Source organism: Pseudorca crassidens, chromosome 6 (assembly GCF_039906515.1).
Source record: "Pseudorca crassidens isolate mPseCra1 chromosome 6, mPseCra1.hap1, whole genome shotgun sequence".
In the NCBI taxonomy this organism is placed as follows: Eukaryota; Metazoa; Chordata; class Mammalia; order Artiodactyla; family Delphinidae; genus Pseudorca; species Pseudorca crassidens.
In genome coordinates, this window is record NC_090301.1 from 117,781,769 (window position 1) to 117,799,489 (window position 17,721).

The 17,721-nt window shown below is 42.6% G+C and overlaps 1 pseudogene; it reads left to right on the plus strand.

Moving 5' to 3' along the window:
• The first annotated feature begins 16,181 nt into the window (after positions 1-16,181).
• Positions 16,182-16,555, plus strand: LOC137225914 (ATP synthase membrane subunit K, mitochondrial pseudogene; annotated as a pseudogene).
• The last annotated feature ends 1,166 nt before the right edge of the window (positions 16,556-17,721 follow it).

Below are 17,721 nucleotides of genomic sequence, written 5' to 3' on the forward strand. Positions count from 1 at the left end.
CTCATTTGGCTACTGCCGGGCTGTCTCCCACATCACCGGCTGATCTTTTCCATGGTACAGAGAAAAGGTCGGCTAGGGCTTTGGAATTAGTCCTACCTGGTGATGAGTCTCCACTGTACCATGTATTTGTCTGCTAAGGCTGCCAGAACAAAGTACCAAAGACTGGGGGGGCTTAAACAACAGAAATTTATTTTCTTACAGTTCTGGAGTCTGGAAGTCCAAGATCAAGTTATCAGCGGGGTTGGTTCCTTCTCTCTCCTTGATTTGTGGATGTCTGTCTTCTCCCTGTGTCTTCACATGGTCTTCCTTCTTTATCTGTGTCTGAATGTCTTCTTCTTATAAGGACACAAGTTGTATTGGATTAAGGCCCATTGTAATAACCTCATTTAAATTTAATTACCTCTTTAATACTGAATATCCAAATTTGGTCACGTTCTGAGATACTGAGGGTTAGGTCTCAGCATAGGAATTTGGGGGGGGGGGACACAATTCAGCCTGTAGCTTGCCTTTAGTTAGAGCAGAGGTTTGTAACCTAAAGTTAACGGTACTTCATCTGTAAAATAGAGTTAATAATCCTTCCTAGGATTACAAGGATTAAACAAAATCCTCTATGTCAAGAACCTTGCACCAAGTTCTCAAAAGACCAGTTCCTTTCCCACTGCCCCCACGTTACCTTGACCTTCCTCCTCTTGAGGGCAGGGACTGTGCTTCCTCTTGTCAATCAATCAATCCATAGGTATTGTTTCCTATATTTTAACACAGTTAGACTGAATACTTTGTTGACAGCTGGGTGCCTCTCTCTGCTCTTGTTAACGGTAATCTCTCCAACTGAAACACGATAGAGAAGGTAGCACAATGTAAGGAAGGTGAAAGCAGAGTGGTTATAGGCGTCAGCTCTGGAGTCAGCCTTTGAGTAAGTTTCTAAAGCTCCCTCTGTCTCTATCTCCCTTCTGTGAAAGAAGGCTGAGCAACACACACTAGCAGGATTGTTGCACGGATGAAGTGAGGACACTGTGCATGGCCGGCACCCAGTGAGTCCTCTAGGATGAGAGTTGATAACAGTTTTACTGTCAGGACGTGTTTAACATCATCTACAAGTATCTGAGCTGGCCAATTCGCTTTATTCAATGTGCAAATGTGTTTTAAAAGTTAACCAAACAAAACAAGGAAGAACTTGGACAATGTTTTGTCCTATAGGCAGGGTGCTTGTGCTTAGCCTGCTTTGGGAGAGATTTGCTCCTGTCTGCCTGTCTTCATATAAAGCCTCAGTATGCTGCTTTTTTTATGGCCAAATGTAGCCAAATAGGCCTACCCTCAAGGTGTCCTTTGGGTTGAAGTCACCACAGGCTTTGTGAAATGTTAGTAGCTGGCATAGGACAGGAGGTAATTGATCAGCCATCAACTTAGCCCTGTCTGAGAGCACAGCACGAGCAATGGCATTCAGAACAAGTAGGTTTCAAAGAGCAGAAGACACCTGCAAGTTAGGGTGCCCCCAAGATCACCTTCACTTTTGACCCAAGTGCAAGTTCTGGGGTCTCCAAGCCTACCCTTGTTTTCAGTAATTCACTAGAAGGACTCACAGAACTCACTGAAAGATGTTATAATCACAATTATGGTTTATTACAACAGAAGGATACAGATGAAAATCAGCAAAGGGAAGAGCACATAGGGCAGAGCCCAGGAGAGCCCCACATGCAGAATTTCCAGTTATCATCTCCCAGTGGAGCCATGGACGGTCATAGCTTCTGACTATGATGTGTGACAATATATACTGAATATTGCCAACCAGGGAAGCTCACCTGGGCTGTGGTGTCCAGTGATTTTATTGGGGTTTGGTCACATAGATATGGCTGACTGTGACCAACCAAGTGCTGACTTTAGTCTCCAGACCCTCCAGAAGTTGAGCTAACACCACATAGCCCAAAGCCCCCATTCTGGATCACTCTATCCTCAGGCATGATTTCTGTTAATTTGGAACAGTCCGTTCATTTGGATTAAAATGGAACATGTAGTTTTGATTTATTTACACTTAGGTCATGAAATGATAATTTAGCAGTTAATAGGCAAACAAGAGGACCTTCTCCCCCATGCCGCCAGGACATTTTGGGAGTTTCTGTTTCCCACAGCAGTAACCTGCCCTACACAAACTCTGAGCTGGCCCACATTTCCTAAGACATGATCCTGATGGGACTGGCCATGGCTGGCAGGCATCCTTGAGATGATGTCTTCGCACAGATGTCCTGCCTTAGATCACAGGAAAAGGAAAACAGTCATGCATTTTCCACAGCTGATGCTATTTCCTATGGCTGCTATAATAAATTACCACAAACATGGTGGCTTAAAACAACAAAAATTTATTATCTTTCAGTTCTGAGTTTAGAAGTCTTAAAATCAAGGTGTTAGCAGGGCTGTGTTCCTTTTGGAAGCTATAAAGGAGAATCTGTTTCCTTGTCTTTTCTAACTTCTAGAGGCCACATGCATTCCTTGGTTTGTAGCCCCTTTCTCCATTTTCATAGAAAGCACAGCATCTTCAAATCTCTGTCATTTCAGAGACAGCATAGTAGTCTCTGTTTCCACTGTCATATCTCTTTCTCAGGCTCTGACTCTCCTGCCTCCTTCTTTCTCTTAAAAGAACCCTTCTGATTATATTGGGCTCACTGGGATAATCCAGGCTAATCGCTCAGTCTCCAGATCATTAATTTAATCACATCTGCAGAGTCCTTTTTATCATGTAAGATAACAAACTCACTTTAAAGGACCTCCCTCCAGACCACACAATATCCAGAACTCGGCAGGCTGAGCCATCCTCTTCCCTACTCAGGCCCTATTTTATTTCTAAGGATTGCCTCTTGCCCTAGTGAATGACCTCCCCTTTGGTCACTACTCCTTCCCATGGAGGTGGGCCTCACAAGCCTCCCTGGAATAACTGTATGAAGACTCAATGGGTAAGACCAACATCTGAAAATGGAATGAAGTATGTGAGAGGAGAGGGCTCATCTCAGCTAGAGGAGAGAAAATACGTTTACTCCATCACATAATAGTTTTCCCATAAAGTTACAAATAGGTTAGCTTGGAAATCTGGTCCAATTGACTCACCTAGTGGGCTAGTGAGGGCACTGAAGTGCAGAGATGAAGGGCTCTCTCAGGTCCCAGGGGAGTGGACTGAATGTGGAATCAAACCTTCTAAATGTGGAAATTAAAGGAAGGTGTTAATGGCTCAGCATTAGCTTTGTAACCCCAGGGCATTTGCACTGGCTGTTCCTTCTGCTTGACTGCTCTACATCCTCAAGGCTCATTCTCTCGCTTCATTCAGGTCTCTGCTCACATGTTGACTTATCAGAAAGGTCCTCCCTGACCACCCCATCTAACACTCATGCACACACACACGCACACACACACTCCACATGTATACACACTGAAGGGCAGTAAACAGTGCCTTGAAGACAGTAGGTGCTTAATGCGTATCTGTTGAAAGTTGTGGAATGACCAGGTAATGATAACTCACAGTGGCGACCCTTCTGGATGACAGCTGCATGATAGCTGAGAACTCCAGCATCTTAATTCGATATTGCTATACTGTAAAACCTGCTAGACATTGAAGATGAGAAGACACTGGCCTATACGCAAGGAGCTCATTCATTACATAGTTGGTGACGCAAGGATTGCATATATGAAACTAATTAATTTAGCACAGCCTCACCCACTAAACCGTAAAGATCCTGGAGGGGAGATAGAAGACAATGCGATTATGGGAGAGTCAGTACAGGTGGGATCCTGGAGGGGCGATAGAAGACAATGCGATTATGGGAGAGTCAGTACAGGTGGGATCCTGGAGGGGCGATAGAAGACAATGCGATTATGGGAGAGTCAGTACAGGTGGAAAGTTCTGTGGCAAGTTCAGAAGAGGAAGAGACCAATGCGCGGACTAGGAAAGTCATCCCTGTGTAAGCTAAGCTCTAACAGAAAAAACACATGCTATCACTTGGATACCTAGGCCAGGATAAGAGGGGGGTCAAGCAGACACCTACTCAGGACACCCATTTATACAGAAATCCAAACCATCACTGGAGTAAGTTGGAACTATGGTATCCGCTAACATGCAATCCCATACATAAATGACAAAACTCTCATTAATCTCCTTTTCTGTGACAAATAAAGCCGTTTTTTCATTTGAACATGTAACAGGAAAAAATATTTATGGCCCCTCTCTACTTTCTAAGACACATATAGAAAATTTTGTTTTCTCAGTCCATAACTTAGTCATTTAGTGAGTATTCATTAAGTGCCTTTTCTGTGTTGGACCTTTTTTTAGGTTCTGACGGTCTAGCTGTGAACAAGAGAGCTGGGGCCTCACCTTTCCGGCTCTGCCCAAAACAAGATAATGGTCCCCAAAAAGGGCTTGGGTCAGACATCCCAGGGGGTGCTCAGTTGATAACAACCTATAAAAAAATGTTTGCTAGATGTTAACGTTAGGGGAAGCTGGGTGAAGGCTACAAGGGAACTCTTTGTACCATGTTTGCGACTTTGCTATAAATCTAAAGTTGTCCCCTCCCCCCGAAAAAAAGTTTATTTTTAAAAAACTCATTTGCTGCACAACTTAAGGGTCAATGCTATCGCAAGTGAACTGCTTTACATATTTAGAAGACATTCTGTTTAAGCATTTTATAAGCATTCATTCATTTATTAACATTTAAATAACTACTGTTCTCCTTACAAACATTTCATCCAAATAAAGCCACACCATATGAATGTGAGAAAAGAACGTTAGAACTTATTTATTTTTATCTCATTTTTATTTCTTTGGGTATGTTTCATGATGTACACAGCATCTTAACACAGTAGTTCACATATAAAATTTATATACAAATAAATATGCACCTAGTTGGAGGGTACATGTACCAAATAGTTTTCTGATAGAGGTACACAATCAAATAATTTGGAGACCACTGAGAAATGTACACTAAGAACATTGTATCCTAAGAATTTTTCTGCAGATCTATCTTCCCGCTTGTCCTTCAGGGAAGGAATCTGGCTTCTCAGGGAACAATGCATCTAGTAAGTCTGGCCTCGCTTATGGAAGCTTGGGCATCATCTTCCTCCTGGCTACCTCTGTGCTTTGAGAGCCAGGAAGTGCAGTTAACCTGGGGATCAAGTGCAGAAACAACTCACCCTGGATATTTGGAAAGCCTATCTCCCCGCTTATAGTTTTTCTGTTGTCTTTTTTTTTTCTTTAAAAAATTTTAATTGTCGTGGTTTTTATGTGTTTTCTGCTTTAAGCTACCTCACATTCTTTTTGGAGGAGACATAAATCATCAATAGTTACAATAACAGTCCATGAAAAAAAGCAGGAGCTGAACAACTTCAAAGAACAACTGCAGTTACTCAACTTACTTAGGATAAGCATCGTTTTTAGCTCTTTATAAGCAAGCATTTACATTTAAACAACGAACGTTCTAATTTCTAACATTCTATTCAAAAAAGCCAGTTCATTTGGGCAGTGATTCATTAGCCGGATGCATAACTGTCTCTGCTTGAACTGAACGCAGTGGCAGGTCTTTACCGAAAGACTGATAGTGTAGACTGGCTCAGGGATGTTCCATGGCTTCCCCTGCAAGGCCCAGAACACTGCCTGCCCAGGGCTGATACTTGACACATATTCCAAATGATAGACTAGGAGATGTGGAAGGGTTTTATAGATCACTTATTCAAAACTCCACATTCTGTGAGTGAGAAAATTTAAATACGAAGAGAGAAAGGATTCCACCCAAAGTCATCCAGCAATTAATGGCCAAGCTTGGATTAAAACCTGGATTTTCAACACCCTGTCTATGCTCTGTTAACATCAAGCTCTCTTCCAAATGTTGAGCTGGATTTAATGTAATTTAGCCCTTTCAATAAGTCTCACTGTCCTTCACAATAATCACACAAATTACCAAGGCTTTAGAGGGTTTCTGATGATTTCATCTCTGCCCATCATTCTGGGGCAAGGACTTCATGCTCTTGTGAAGAAAGTGCCCATTCTCCTTTCTCTCCCAGTTTCTGACAGCTCATTCACATTTGGGTTGAAGAGAAGTGACGAAAATCCTACTCCCACCGTGGGGATCTCTGCAGCTAAATAATGTTAGGGGCCAAACCAAGCAACATCCTGGGAACCAATTTCTTCATCCAATTGTCGGTGAGGAAATCAACAGCTATTGTTTCTCTAAGACCCATCGTGCTACTGTTGCCCCACAGGACACACTCTATGATGGGAAAGCCTTGGTAACAACTGGGATTCATGCAACAGTGGGCCTTTGCCTCATCAAGGATGACTGTAGGAAAAATAATTACAAGCAGGGATGCTCTCCAAACCCCGCAGATGGCTCCACCAGCTCTTTCCCCAGAGTTAGAGACAGACCTGACAAACACCATCAGCCTCAAGGATATCAAAAGTGGAGGGAACAGGAAAAAGGGGGGAAAGATGAAGACATCGCTAGTTGGACCAAGAGACTCCAAGGCAGTGAGCAGTGGGAGGGGGGATTCTTGAGTGAAACAACATCACAGCTGACATCATTCAGGCAGGGCAGGCTGAGAAACAGCTGAGCTAGCAAAACAAGCTCCCAGGAGGCTCTAGAGACAGTGCCGCAGCACAAGATAATCCTGCAATAATCGTTCTTCTGTAGCACAGAAAATTCCAGCAAGGCAGAGGCAGAATCCCAGTCAAATAAAAGATTTCTTAAGACAAGGCAAAGCAGTATCAAGACTTTTAGCTTCATTCTTAGGCCTGGATAGATCCCATTCTTGTACAGAATGATCTAGGAATAGTAGGCAGTAGTCAGCCAAAATGGGGAGACCTGAGTCTCCTACCATTAGCTGCTTACCTAAAGGTGGGCAGCTCACTCCAGGTCTCTAGACTAGATATTCTTATTCATAAAACAAAGAAGTTAGATTAGATCTATGGTTTTCAATTATTGTTTTAAGCATGAAATCTTTTTTTATTATCATGTAATATTTTACATGGAAGCTCAAAATTAAAACAGGTATAAGAGAGTCTTCAAGTTGAAATGGAAGCGGCAAGAACCAAGCTTGGCTTATAGGACCCACACATCACCCACACATATGCAGCTGAGGCCCCTCCTTGGACCCCAATACTTGGAAGGTTTGAAACTGCTGGTCTAGAGGCTCAAAAAAGTTTTCTAGCTCTCAAGCTCTGTGACACCATGGATTTGAGAACCTATGGTTTGGGTGGATGGTAAGACTACTTGGGCTTTGAAGAATGGGCCAAGTTGGGATAAAGGAATGATAGAGGAGGAAGTATTCTAGGCAAGGAGCAGAAATGTCAGGAAGCAAGAAAGTGGCTTTCCAGCTAAAGTAAAACACTGAGATAATGCTGTTGACTCTACAGTGAAGGCTGAGGGTGGAATCAATGCTTCCCAGGAGTGTTTGCAGTGGGACTCTGTTTTCATTGTACCCTGCCCCAATCAACGGGAGATGCTTTCTAATGAAATCACAAGAAACACATCAGATAGATACAGACAATAAAAGCACAGGTCAGCTGGGCAGGCAGCCAGATAGCTCATCCACCTCAGGTATCCACAGAAGCCAAAGACTATTCACCTTATCATTTGTGGGGGAGAAGGGACATCCTGAAGGTCAGTGCCTGTGCACAACTGCTGCCCTTGTAACAAGGTCACAGGGTCATTCCCATTTAGAACTATGCTAGCTTCCTGAAATAGGAGTGTGGCTCCTTGCCTTAGGGAGCTTCCGGTTTGTCTAGAGAAAGGAGACATGTGTTTCTGGGAAGAGAAAAATGAAAAATATAATGAAGTCTAAAATAGACAGTCAAGTTTACAGGTGATAAAGGTATGTCATTGGGAAACTGGCAGAATAATGAGGCTGGAGGGCAAAAAGATAAACTTTGAGGAACAGGGGTGCACCTACCTTTTGATGGCCTTCATTGCGACACAAGAGAAGAAACACATTGGAAAATAGATTCTTAAAAAGCAGGAAGCAGGGCTTCCCTGGTGGCGCAGTGGTTGAGAGTCTGCCTGCCGATGCAGGGGACGTGGGTTCGTGCCCCGATCCGGGAGGATCCCACATGCTGCGGAGCGGCTGGGCCCGTGAGCCATGGCCGCTGAGCCTGTGCATCCGGAGCCTGTGATCCACAACGGCAGAGGCCACAACAGTGAGAGGCCTGCGTACCGCAAAAAAAAAAAAAAAAAAAAAGAGAGAGAGAACTGGCAGCCTCTAGTGTCTTTCTCTTGGAAGCCAGCCATCTGGGCTAAACAGTAGACAAGAGACCGCATGAAGAAATAGTCCTTATGGAAGAGAACTAAGGTGCTCCAGCTGACAGTCAGCACCAAGGTCCCAGACATGTGGCTGAGGTCATCTTGGACATTCCAGACCCAGCAGAGCACCCATATAAGCTCCCAGATGAATTCAGCCATATGAGTGACCCTAGCCAACACCACATGGAACAGAAGAACTACCCAATTGAGACCAACTAACACAGAAAATTGAGAGAAATGATAAAATATTATTGTTTTAAGACGTCCTGTTGGGATGGCCTGTTATACAGCAATAGATAACTGATACACCTGGACTGGATGATATGATATTGTGTTTAAGGAAGAAAATATAGGGTCCCCACTCTCTAAGGCAAAGATACTGAACTGGATGGAGATCCTTGGGTTTTTTAGGGGCTCTGAGGATGGACTTCAGAGAGCCTACAACTCTCCCTGAATGGACATGCAAATTGTAAGTCCCTGCATGTGTGTACACTTCTCAAGGGAAAGAGATCATAAAATTAATCAGATTATCTCACCTCAGGAGTTCCCAAGCCAGTTGGGTTAGACAAGGAGTGGAGAAGACTTAAATCTCCTTTTTGTCACTCTAGATGCTGTTTCATCTGGTTTAGCTTATTCAAACTCTTTTTAAAGTATAGAACAAGTGTTTCAAAGGAACAAAACCTCAGTGTATAAAATATATAAAAGTGAAGCTTCTCTAAATGAAGCGGAGGCTTAGATTCTTCCCAATGCTACCTCACCCTTATTCCCCACTGAGGTCCCTGAGATACACCTGGGATTGAAAACTACTTGACATGGGAGTAATTTTCCCCCAAACTTTGCCTTTTCCAGAACGTCGTATAAATGGAATTATACAGCATTATACAGCATGCAGTCTGGCTTCTTCCACTTAGGACAATTCTTTTGAAATTCATCCACACTGGTCTATATTCCAATGGATCCTTCCGCTTTATTACTGAGCCGTATTCCATCATGTAGGTGCTACGGCTTCTTTATCCATTCACCTGGTAGTGGACATCTGAGTTATTTCCCCATAAGTTTGAAATACCAAAAGAAGTTTCCAGGGAAATTTGAGAACTTCCTTTCCTGGCCTTCAAAATTTGCTTGAGTTTTCTGTGAGGGTGACAGAGACAGACGAATATCCCAGCGACCTGGATTTTGGAGAGGGTAAAGCTAAGCACGTCACTGAAACCAACAATCTAGTTTTGTGCTGATCATTCCTGCCAGTGTGTCATTTGGCGGATGTGGGAGTTCTGCACAGCCAAAGAGGGGGCATAAAAGCCAGCCTGACCCCTCCCTCCAGGTGCCCACCCACTTTGAGGTCGGTTGGCACCATGGCACACATGAGGATGCAGATGAATTCCCAGACAGTTGTGTAACAGCCTCAGTGTAACAGATAGGCAGGTGTCACAAAGCATGGATGCCCTGAATCAAACCAGCTTTATCACATTTCACAGTGTTTCAGGCCTCCCCTTCCCAGCCCTGATTCCACGCAGGGCCCTGAAATCGATATGTGCCCTGGAGAACACAGGAGGGCCCCCATCCAAAAGTGCCTCGGCAGGATGTGCCTTAGTTCTGCTGCCTGAAACAGGCCCCCCAGCTGCCTAGGAACTCGGGAGATGATAGCAGTTGCAGGGCATTCAGTTTACTTCTGGCGCCAGTGGTTTCACGGGCATCTTTTCTTGCTTGGCAGCCCCCAGGAAGCAGAGATAATGTAGACTGGGAACTCTGCTTACGGGATTATGAAATACGTTCAGTCATTTGTAATAAGGCAAGGAAAAGTGTTTGCCCCCAAAACATAGTTCTGTGGGTTGGCACTGGAAAGGAGAAGTTCTCAGTGGAGAAGATGAATTGAGTTGGAAAGTCAGCTTTCCCTGGAATCCCTGCTTGCCTGTGCCTGCTGTCACTGTTGCAATGACCTCCTCCCCACCTGTTGGTCTGGCCCAAGGTGGACCAATATAATGCCCTGCAGAGACTGGTCTGGGAGCCCAAGAGAGGCATGGAGCTAGGAGATCTGTAACGGATGCTGCAAGGGATGGCTCCCTGCAGAGCTCTTGGTCTCCCCAGACCCCTCTCAGGCACATCACTCAGGAAGATATGCACAGATCCCTGGATTCTTGGGGTCTCTACCAAGAGTCAGAAGCTAAGCTTGCTTTCCCAATCTGCTGGAAACTGCAGCCTTCACCGTCCAAGTTCTCATGTGAGAATGTGTCTCTTTCTTAAGTGAGTCCAACAAAAAATACTGCATTCATTGTGGGAGACCCCACCTCTGACCCACACGGTCGTGGCTTGACTGCAACATCCCCTGAAGGAAACCAAGGCACAAATGATGCAGCATGCTCAGTAACAGCTGTGGTGGCGTGGAATGGGATTGGAAGGTCAACATAGCAGAGAGGTTAAGGGCAGAGCCTCCGTGATCAGACGGCCTAGCCCACCACCTCCCAACTGGGAGATCATGGCAAGTCGCTCAACCTCCTTGAGCCTTGGTTTCCACACCTGTAAAATGGGGTGGTAATAATGCCTATCTCATTAGATTATAACTGAGTAATAAAAGTTTAAATGAAGCAAATGCTTTGGTGCCTGGTACATAATAAGCCCTCAGTAAATAAAATATGTTGTTCTTATTGATATATTCCAACAATGCTCTGTTAGGGAAAAGTTTCTGGTTAACTACAAAGTTTCTACTGGCCAATCAGCCTTAGCTGCCCAGCACTCCCTCATTTTCAGGCTGGGTCCTGAGGCTCTGAGTCCAGACTCTGCAGAGGGGTCTGGCAGAGTAACAGGGCATCATTTACTGGAGGCCAGTCGTGCTTGCCCCGTGAAGAGTTCCTTGCAGCATATGGGCAGAGGTAGACAGTCAAGATGGCCAGACCATCTCACTTGGGCATCAATCCCATAGGGCTGATCATTCAGGTATGAAGTCAAGAAACAGACTTCAGCATTCTCCCCATGACCTTCTGGACTCAGGTAGGTGTGTGACCACCTATATCCCGCTCCAGCCCTTCACACCTGCTCCTCTCTCTGCTGCAATGCTCTTCCCCTGCTTCTCTTGGCTCAACCCAACTCATCACTTAGGTGCAGCCTAAATGGCACTGCCTGTGAGCCAGCCTCCTGGGTTTCCTCCATTATTCTTTTGTCACCCCGAGTTTTTACTGTGACAGCACCTATCACAATTTTTAGTTATATGCTTATTTGAAAGTTGGTTTATTTGCTGTCTCTCACTCTATTTTATCATCTTCTTCATTTATTACTGTACACTCAGCACCTGGTGGAGCAGTCACTTGATTTGTTGAATGACTGATGGAATGAATAAATGAATGGATGAATGAATGAATTCCAGTGGGCTTATCAGGTTGAACCATATAAAATTGCTGTTATTCAATCATCTTCAACCTACAAAAACAGCAACTGCATGTTTTGACCTAATATTTACCATATGGGAAATTTACCTTCACTTACATATGATAAATTTATATTTATATATTATAAAGGGCATAAGAAGCCATCTGTTAGTGCAGGCTCACCTCACTCATTGGGAGCCCATACAGTATCTCCAGAAATGTAACACACGTGAAGTACATATAACTGTCCTTGATTCATATGTGATGAAACCAAGCAGCGGAGTTCAATGGCCCACCCAAGGTCAGTGCTGCTCATGGTTTAGATTATACACATGTGTGTTTACATATACCAGCAAATTTTAAAGCCCACATTCAGTAGCAAAAAAAAGCTTTGCAAATTGAGGGAACATATATGGTTGAATCTAAAACAACACAGTTAATAAAATGTTTTTTTACTGTTTTTGAACTTAGTGGCAAGTGGGGTTTTTATTGATTTCATTCTTTATACTCACCATTAACTCAGTAAAATTGCTTTTTAATTTAACTCAAGTGCTTTTAGCTCACAATTTTTGAATTCAATAAAAATCATTTTTAAATTCACTTTATTGCTTTGCTCATTCTTAATTAAGCATTTCTGTGAACTTGAACAAGGCCTCTCTGCAAATAGATGCATTTCTGTAAATATGCTTCTATGTATACCCATTACCATCTTCTAGCCTTTCAATCTGATCAGAAGTCAATGGGCACAATCACCAGTCAGTTTCCTCATTAGTCAGAAAGTCGTGGCTGATATCAAAGCCTGGTAAGTGTAGAAATTATGTGATTATTAAATTCTGACAGGTGTCCTTCTGATTTTCGTTGTGACAGTAACTGCTATAAGTTGTGCAATTTTATTCAATGGTGTTGAAATTTGTAATTGACATATAAAACTTTGGCAAATGTTAAGATATGCTAGTTATTGTTAACTTTGGCATCATTTTGGACATTATTTGAAGCAGCAGACTGGTTTCCTCACTCCCTACCGGCACACTCCCAAGCAGCAGTAAAAATCTATAATTGGTTCTGAAAAATGCTGCTCATGTTTGTTTTAGGAATGTTCTTTAGGTGTTCCACTACCACTATTTCCCCAGAAAAACCTAGATTTGAGGTTACAGTACAAGTTCTACAAGTGGCATTGTTACCACATAAAAACTTTATTAGTAATTTACAATCTTAAGACTTTTTAATGCTAAAAAATCCTCAGATTTGACATTCCCATAAACATTGACCAAAAAAAAAGTTCATCAGGCTTCCCTGGTGGCGCAGTGGTTGAGAGTCCGCCTGCCGATGCAGGAGACACGGGTTCATGCCCCGGTCCGGGAAGATCCCACATGCCGCGGAGCGGCTGGGCCCGTGAGCCATGGCCGCTGAGCCTGCGCGTTCGGAGCCTCTGCTCTGCAACGGGAGAGGCCACAGCAGTGAGAGGCCTGTGTACCGCAAAAAAAAAAAGTTCATCACTCCAGTCGTCTGCTGAGTGCAAACATATTTTCCATGCACTCCTCATCTGCCCACTCCTCTTAATGTAAGAGTCAGTGACTTTACCTCCACTATAAAAAAAAATGCAAAATTTAACAGAGAAGGATATTTCCTATTTTCTCAGGCTCTAGTGTAAAAGCCAAGGCACATTAATTTTCTGAAATTAATTGATTATTAATGCATCTACCTTCTCTCTCCATGGTATGTGGGAGTGACATTTTATGGGACATTTTATGAGACAAAATCGTTTTTGTATGGTGCTCTCTGAGGTAGAAGATTAAGTTAACAATCTTGTTTAAACTCCAGCCACAGGCATTCAGCCTCCTCTAAACCCAGCTTCAGTGTGTCACAGGCCCACAGCTCCACTGGTGCTGGGAGAGGCATGTCTCCTGAGGGCGAGAGAAGCATGGAGGACAGTAATGCAGTTGGCTCTTCCTCCACCCTTTCTCTAAGAGAAGAAGTAAAAGAAAAAAAAATAAAACGTGAAAGAATTTATCAATGAAATCAACAGACCAAAAATAAGCAGAAGATGAGGAACAAAAATCGACCTGGGTGTACATGTTCTTACAGCAAGGCTGGGGGAAGGGGAGATAATCATAAAAGTTGGGGGAAGGGGAGATAATCATAAAAGTATGTGTGAAAGTCAGTGTGTCAGGGCATCACAAAGCCTGCTCAGATGGGACAGAGGCAGTGTTTGTAGCAAAAGAAGGGCAGAGCCACGAAATAGCACACAGACTCTCCCAAAATGGGCCTGAGGGTGGCTGGCCAGTAATGTGTGTAGCCACTGACAACTCAGACCACAGGCATCCACTACAATATCAAAACTTCTTTTAAAAAACATTCATGGCCATCCATATGTCCTCTTGGGAGAAATGTCTATTTAGGTCTTCTGCCCACTTCTTCATTGGGTTGTTTGTTTTTTTTAATATTGAGCTGAGCTGTTTATATATTTTAGAGATTAATCCTTTGTCAGTTTCTTCATTTGCAAATATTTTCTCCCATTCTGAGGGTTTTCTTTTCATCTTGTTCATCATCTTGTTCATAATTTCCTTTGCTGTGCAAAAGTTTTTAAGTTTCATGAGGTCCCATTTGTTTATTTTTGTTTTTATTTCCATTACTTTGGGAGATGGGTCAAAAAGATCTTGCTGTGATTTATGTCAAAGAGTGTTCTTTCTGTTTTCCTCTAAGAGTTTTATAGTGTCTGGTCTTACATTTTATGTCTTTAATCTATTTTAAGTTCATTTTTTGTGTATGGTGTTAGGGAGTGATCTAATTTCATTTTTTTACATGTAGCTGTCTCTTTTTCCCAGCACCACTTATTGAAGAGACTGTCTTTTCTCCATTGTATATCTTTGCCTCCTTTGTCATAGATTAGTTGACCATAGGTGCATGGATTTATCTCTGGGCTTTCTATCCTGTTCCATTGATCTGAATTTCTGTTTTTGTGCCAGTACCATATTGTCTTGATTATTGTAACTTTGTAGTATAGTCTGAAGTCCGGGAGTCTGATTCCTCCAGCTCCATTTTTCTTTCTCAAGATTGCTTTGGCTATTCGGGGTCTTTCATGTCTCCATACAAATTTTAAGATTTTTTGTTCTAGTTCTGTAAAAAATGCATTGGTAATTTGATAGGGGTTGCATTGAATCTGTAGATTACTTTGGGTAGTATAGTCATTTTCACAGTATTGATTCTTCCAAACCAAGAGTATGGTATATCTCTCCATCTCTTTGTGTCATCTTTGATTTCTTTCATCATTGTCTTACAGTTAGTTTTCTACATACGGGTCTTTGACCTCTTTAGGTAGGTTTAGTCCTAAGTATTTTATTCTTTTTGTTGCAATGGTAAATGGGATTGTTTCCTTAGCTTTTCTTTCTGATCTTTCATTGTTAGTGTATAGGAATGCAAGAGATTTCTGATTTCTGTGCATTAATTTTGTATCCTGCAACTTTACCAAATTCATTGATTAGCTCTAGTAGTTTTCTGGTGGCATCTTTAGGATTCTCTGTGTATAGTATCATGTCATCTGCAAACAGTGACAGTTTTACTTCTTCTTTTCCAATTTGTATTCCTTTTATTTCTTTTTCTTCTGATTTCCCTGGCTAGGACTCCCAAAACTATGTTGAATAATAGTGGCGAGAGTGGACATCCTTGTCTTGTTCCTGATCTTCGAGGAAATGTTTTCTGTTTTTCACCATTGAGAATAATGTTTGCTGTGGGTTTGTCGTACATGGTCCTTATTACGTGGATGGCCAAGAAGCACATGAAAAGCTGCTCAACATGACTAATTATTAGAGAAATGCAAATCAAAACTACAATGAAGTATCACCTTACACTGGTTACAATGGGCATCATCAGAAAATCTACAAACAACAAATGCTGGAGAGGGTGTGGAGAAAAGGGAACCCTCTTGCACTGTTGGTGGGAATGTAAATTGATACAGCCACTATGGAGAACAGTATGGAGGGTCCTTAGAAAACTAAAAACGGAATTACCATATGACCCAGCAATCTCACTACTGGGCATATACCCAGAGAAAACCATAATTCAAAAAGACACATGCACTCCAATGTTCACTGTAGCACTATTTACAATAGTCAGATCATGGAAGCAACCTAAATGCCCATCGACAGATGAATGGATAAAGAAGATGTGGTACATATATACAGTGGAATATTACTCAGCCATAAAAAGAAACGAAATTTGGTCATTTGTAGAGACGTGGATGGACCTAGAGACTGTCATACAGAGTGAAGTAAGTCAGAGATAGAAAAACATATATCATATATTAACGCATATATGGAATCTAGAAAAATCGTACAGGAGAACTAGTTGGCAAGGCAGAAATAGAAACACAGATGCAGAGAACAAATGTATGGACACCAAGGGGGGAAAGTGGGGGTGGGGTGGTGGAATGAAATGGGTGATTGGGATTGACATATATACACTAATATGTACAAAATAGATAACTAATAAGAACCTGCTGTATAAAAAAATAAAATAAAATAAAATTCAAAAAAAAAAAAAAAAAGAGGCAGCTTCTTCTGGTGGGGCTAAGGTGAAGGTGTATAAGTTGAAGGACACCAGCTGCGAAGTCTGTGCATTTTGGAAGATTGAAATCATGGCCGGTCCAGAAACTGATGCTCAGTTCCAATTCACTGGTATCAAAAAATATTTCAACACTTACACTCTCTCACAGGGAGAATGAATTGTGTACTGGACACATACGAACATATTGCTTTGATAGTCTTATACTTTAAGTTAAGGTCTAAAAGAACTCCAGCTGTGAAAGCAACATAAATGGTTTCTAAACTGTACCTCATCTATTATGCTCCCATGCCTGAAGAAGCTAATGTCAACTCATCATGTGATACTCAATTTGTACAATAAATTATGAACCTGGAAAAAAAAATAAAAGAGTTAGCTGCTCAGTTATTAAAAATGGAAAACAGCTAACACTTTTTTCCAGACCACACTCTTCCAGTGGATATCTATACCCAGACACAGAGCAGCAGCCCTGCTTACAAGCAACGAGCAGGTGGCCTCCAGCGGACCTCCAGAAATGGTCCACAGATGAGGAGCTCTTTCCTCCTGCTCTTGAAGATTAGAGGTTTATGAGTTGATTTGTGGCTGTAGACCCTTCCCTGAGCTCTTAACTTGCATACTTAAAGCTGAGTCTTCATAAACCAAGAGTAATAGCAAGGACAATCTCTCATTTACCCTCCACCTGGGACACTGGTCAGCCATGTGTACATACCTCACTATCTGTCATGTTTCCCAAAGCTCTGTGGTTAAGAAACTGAGTTGTAGGGCTTCCCTGGTGGTGTAGTGGTTCAGAGTCCGCCTGCCGATGCAGGGGACATGGGTTTGTGCCCCAATCCGGGAAGATCCCACATGCCGCGGAGCGGCTAGGCCCATGAGCCATGGCCACTGAGCCTGCGCTCTGGAGCCTGTGCTCCGCAATGGGAGAGGCCAGAACAGTGACAGGCCTGCGTATCGCCAAAAAAAAAAAAAAAAAAAGAAACTGAGCTGTAGACAGAATCTTGTTCTATCACTTCCTGTCACTATGATATTGAGCAAGTTACTTAAACCTCTCTGTGCCTCCATTTCTTCACCTGTTAAGTGTGAATAATAATAGACGTCTATTTCATGAGTTGTTACAAGGATTAAATGAGATCTGCATTGAAGTTGTTTGTAATAGCATCTGGAATGTTGTAAGCCCTCAATAAATATTAGCTAATATTATCACTTCTATAGCTATTCCCATGGGCAAGACTGCTGCGAACCCAGCCTACTCACTCCCAGTTAGGACAGAAAGTAGAACAAAAACTTTTCTAGTTCTTTTTAATTCTAACTCTACTTTCTCTTTTTCACCTCCAGTCTATTAACTTTATCTCTAGCTGGACCGTAATTTTCCTTACCCCTCTTTTCCATTTGCTGTGGTTGCCTCGCTTACTGTTAATAGCCACGCCCTATAATCTCTATCGCTAATATCAATACCTGTACCACCACCAACACCAGGACCACCTCCACCATCAACACCAACACCAGGACCACCTCCACCAGCAACACCAGCACCAGCA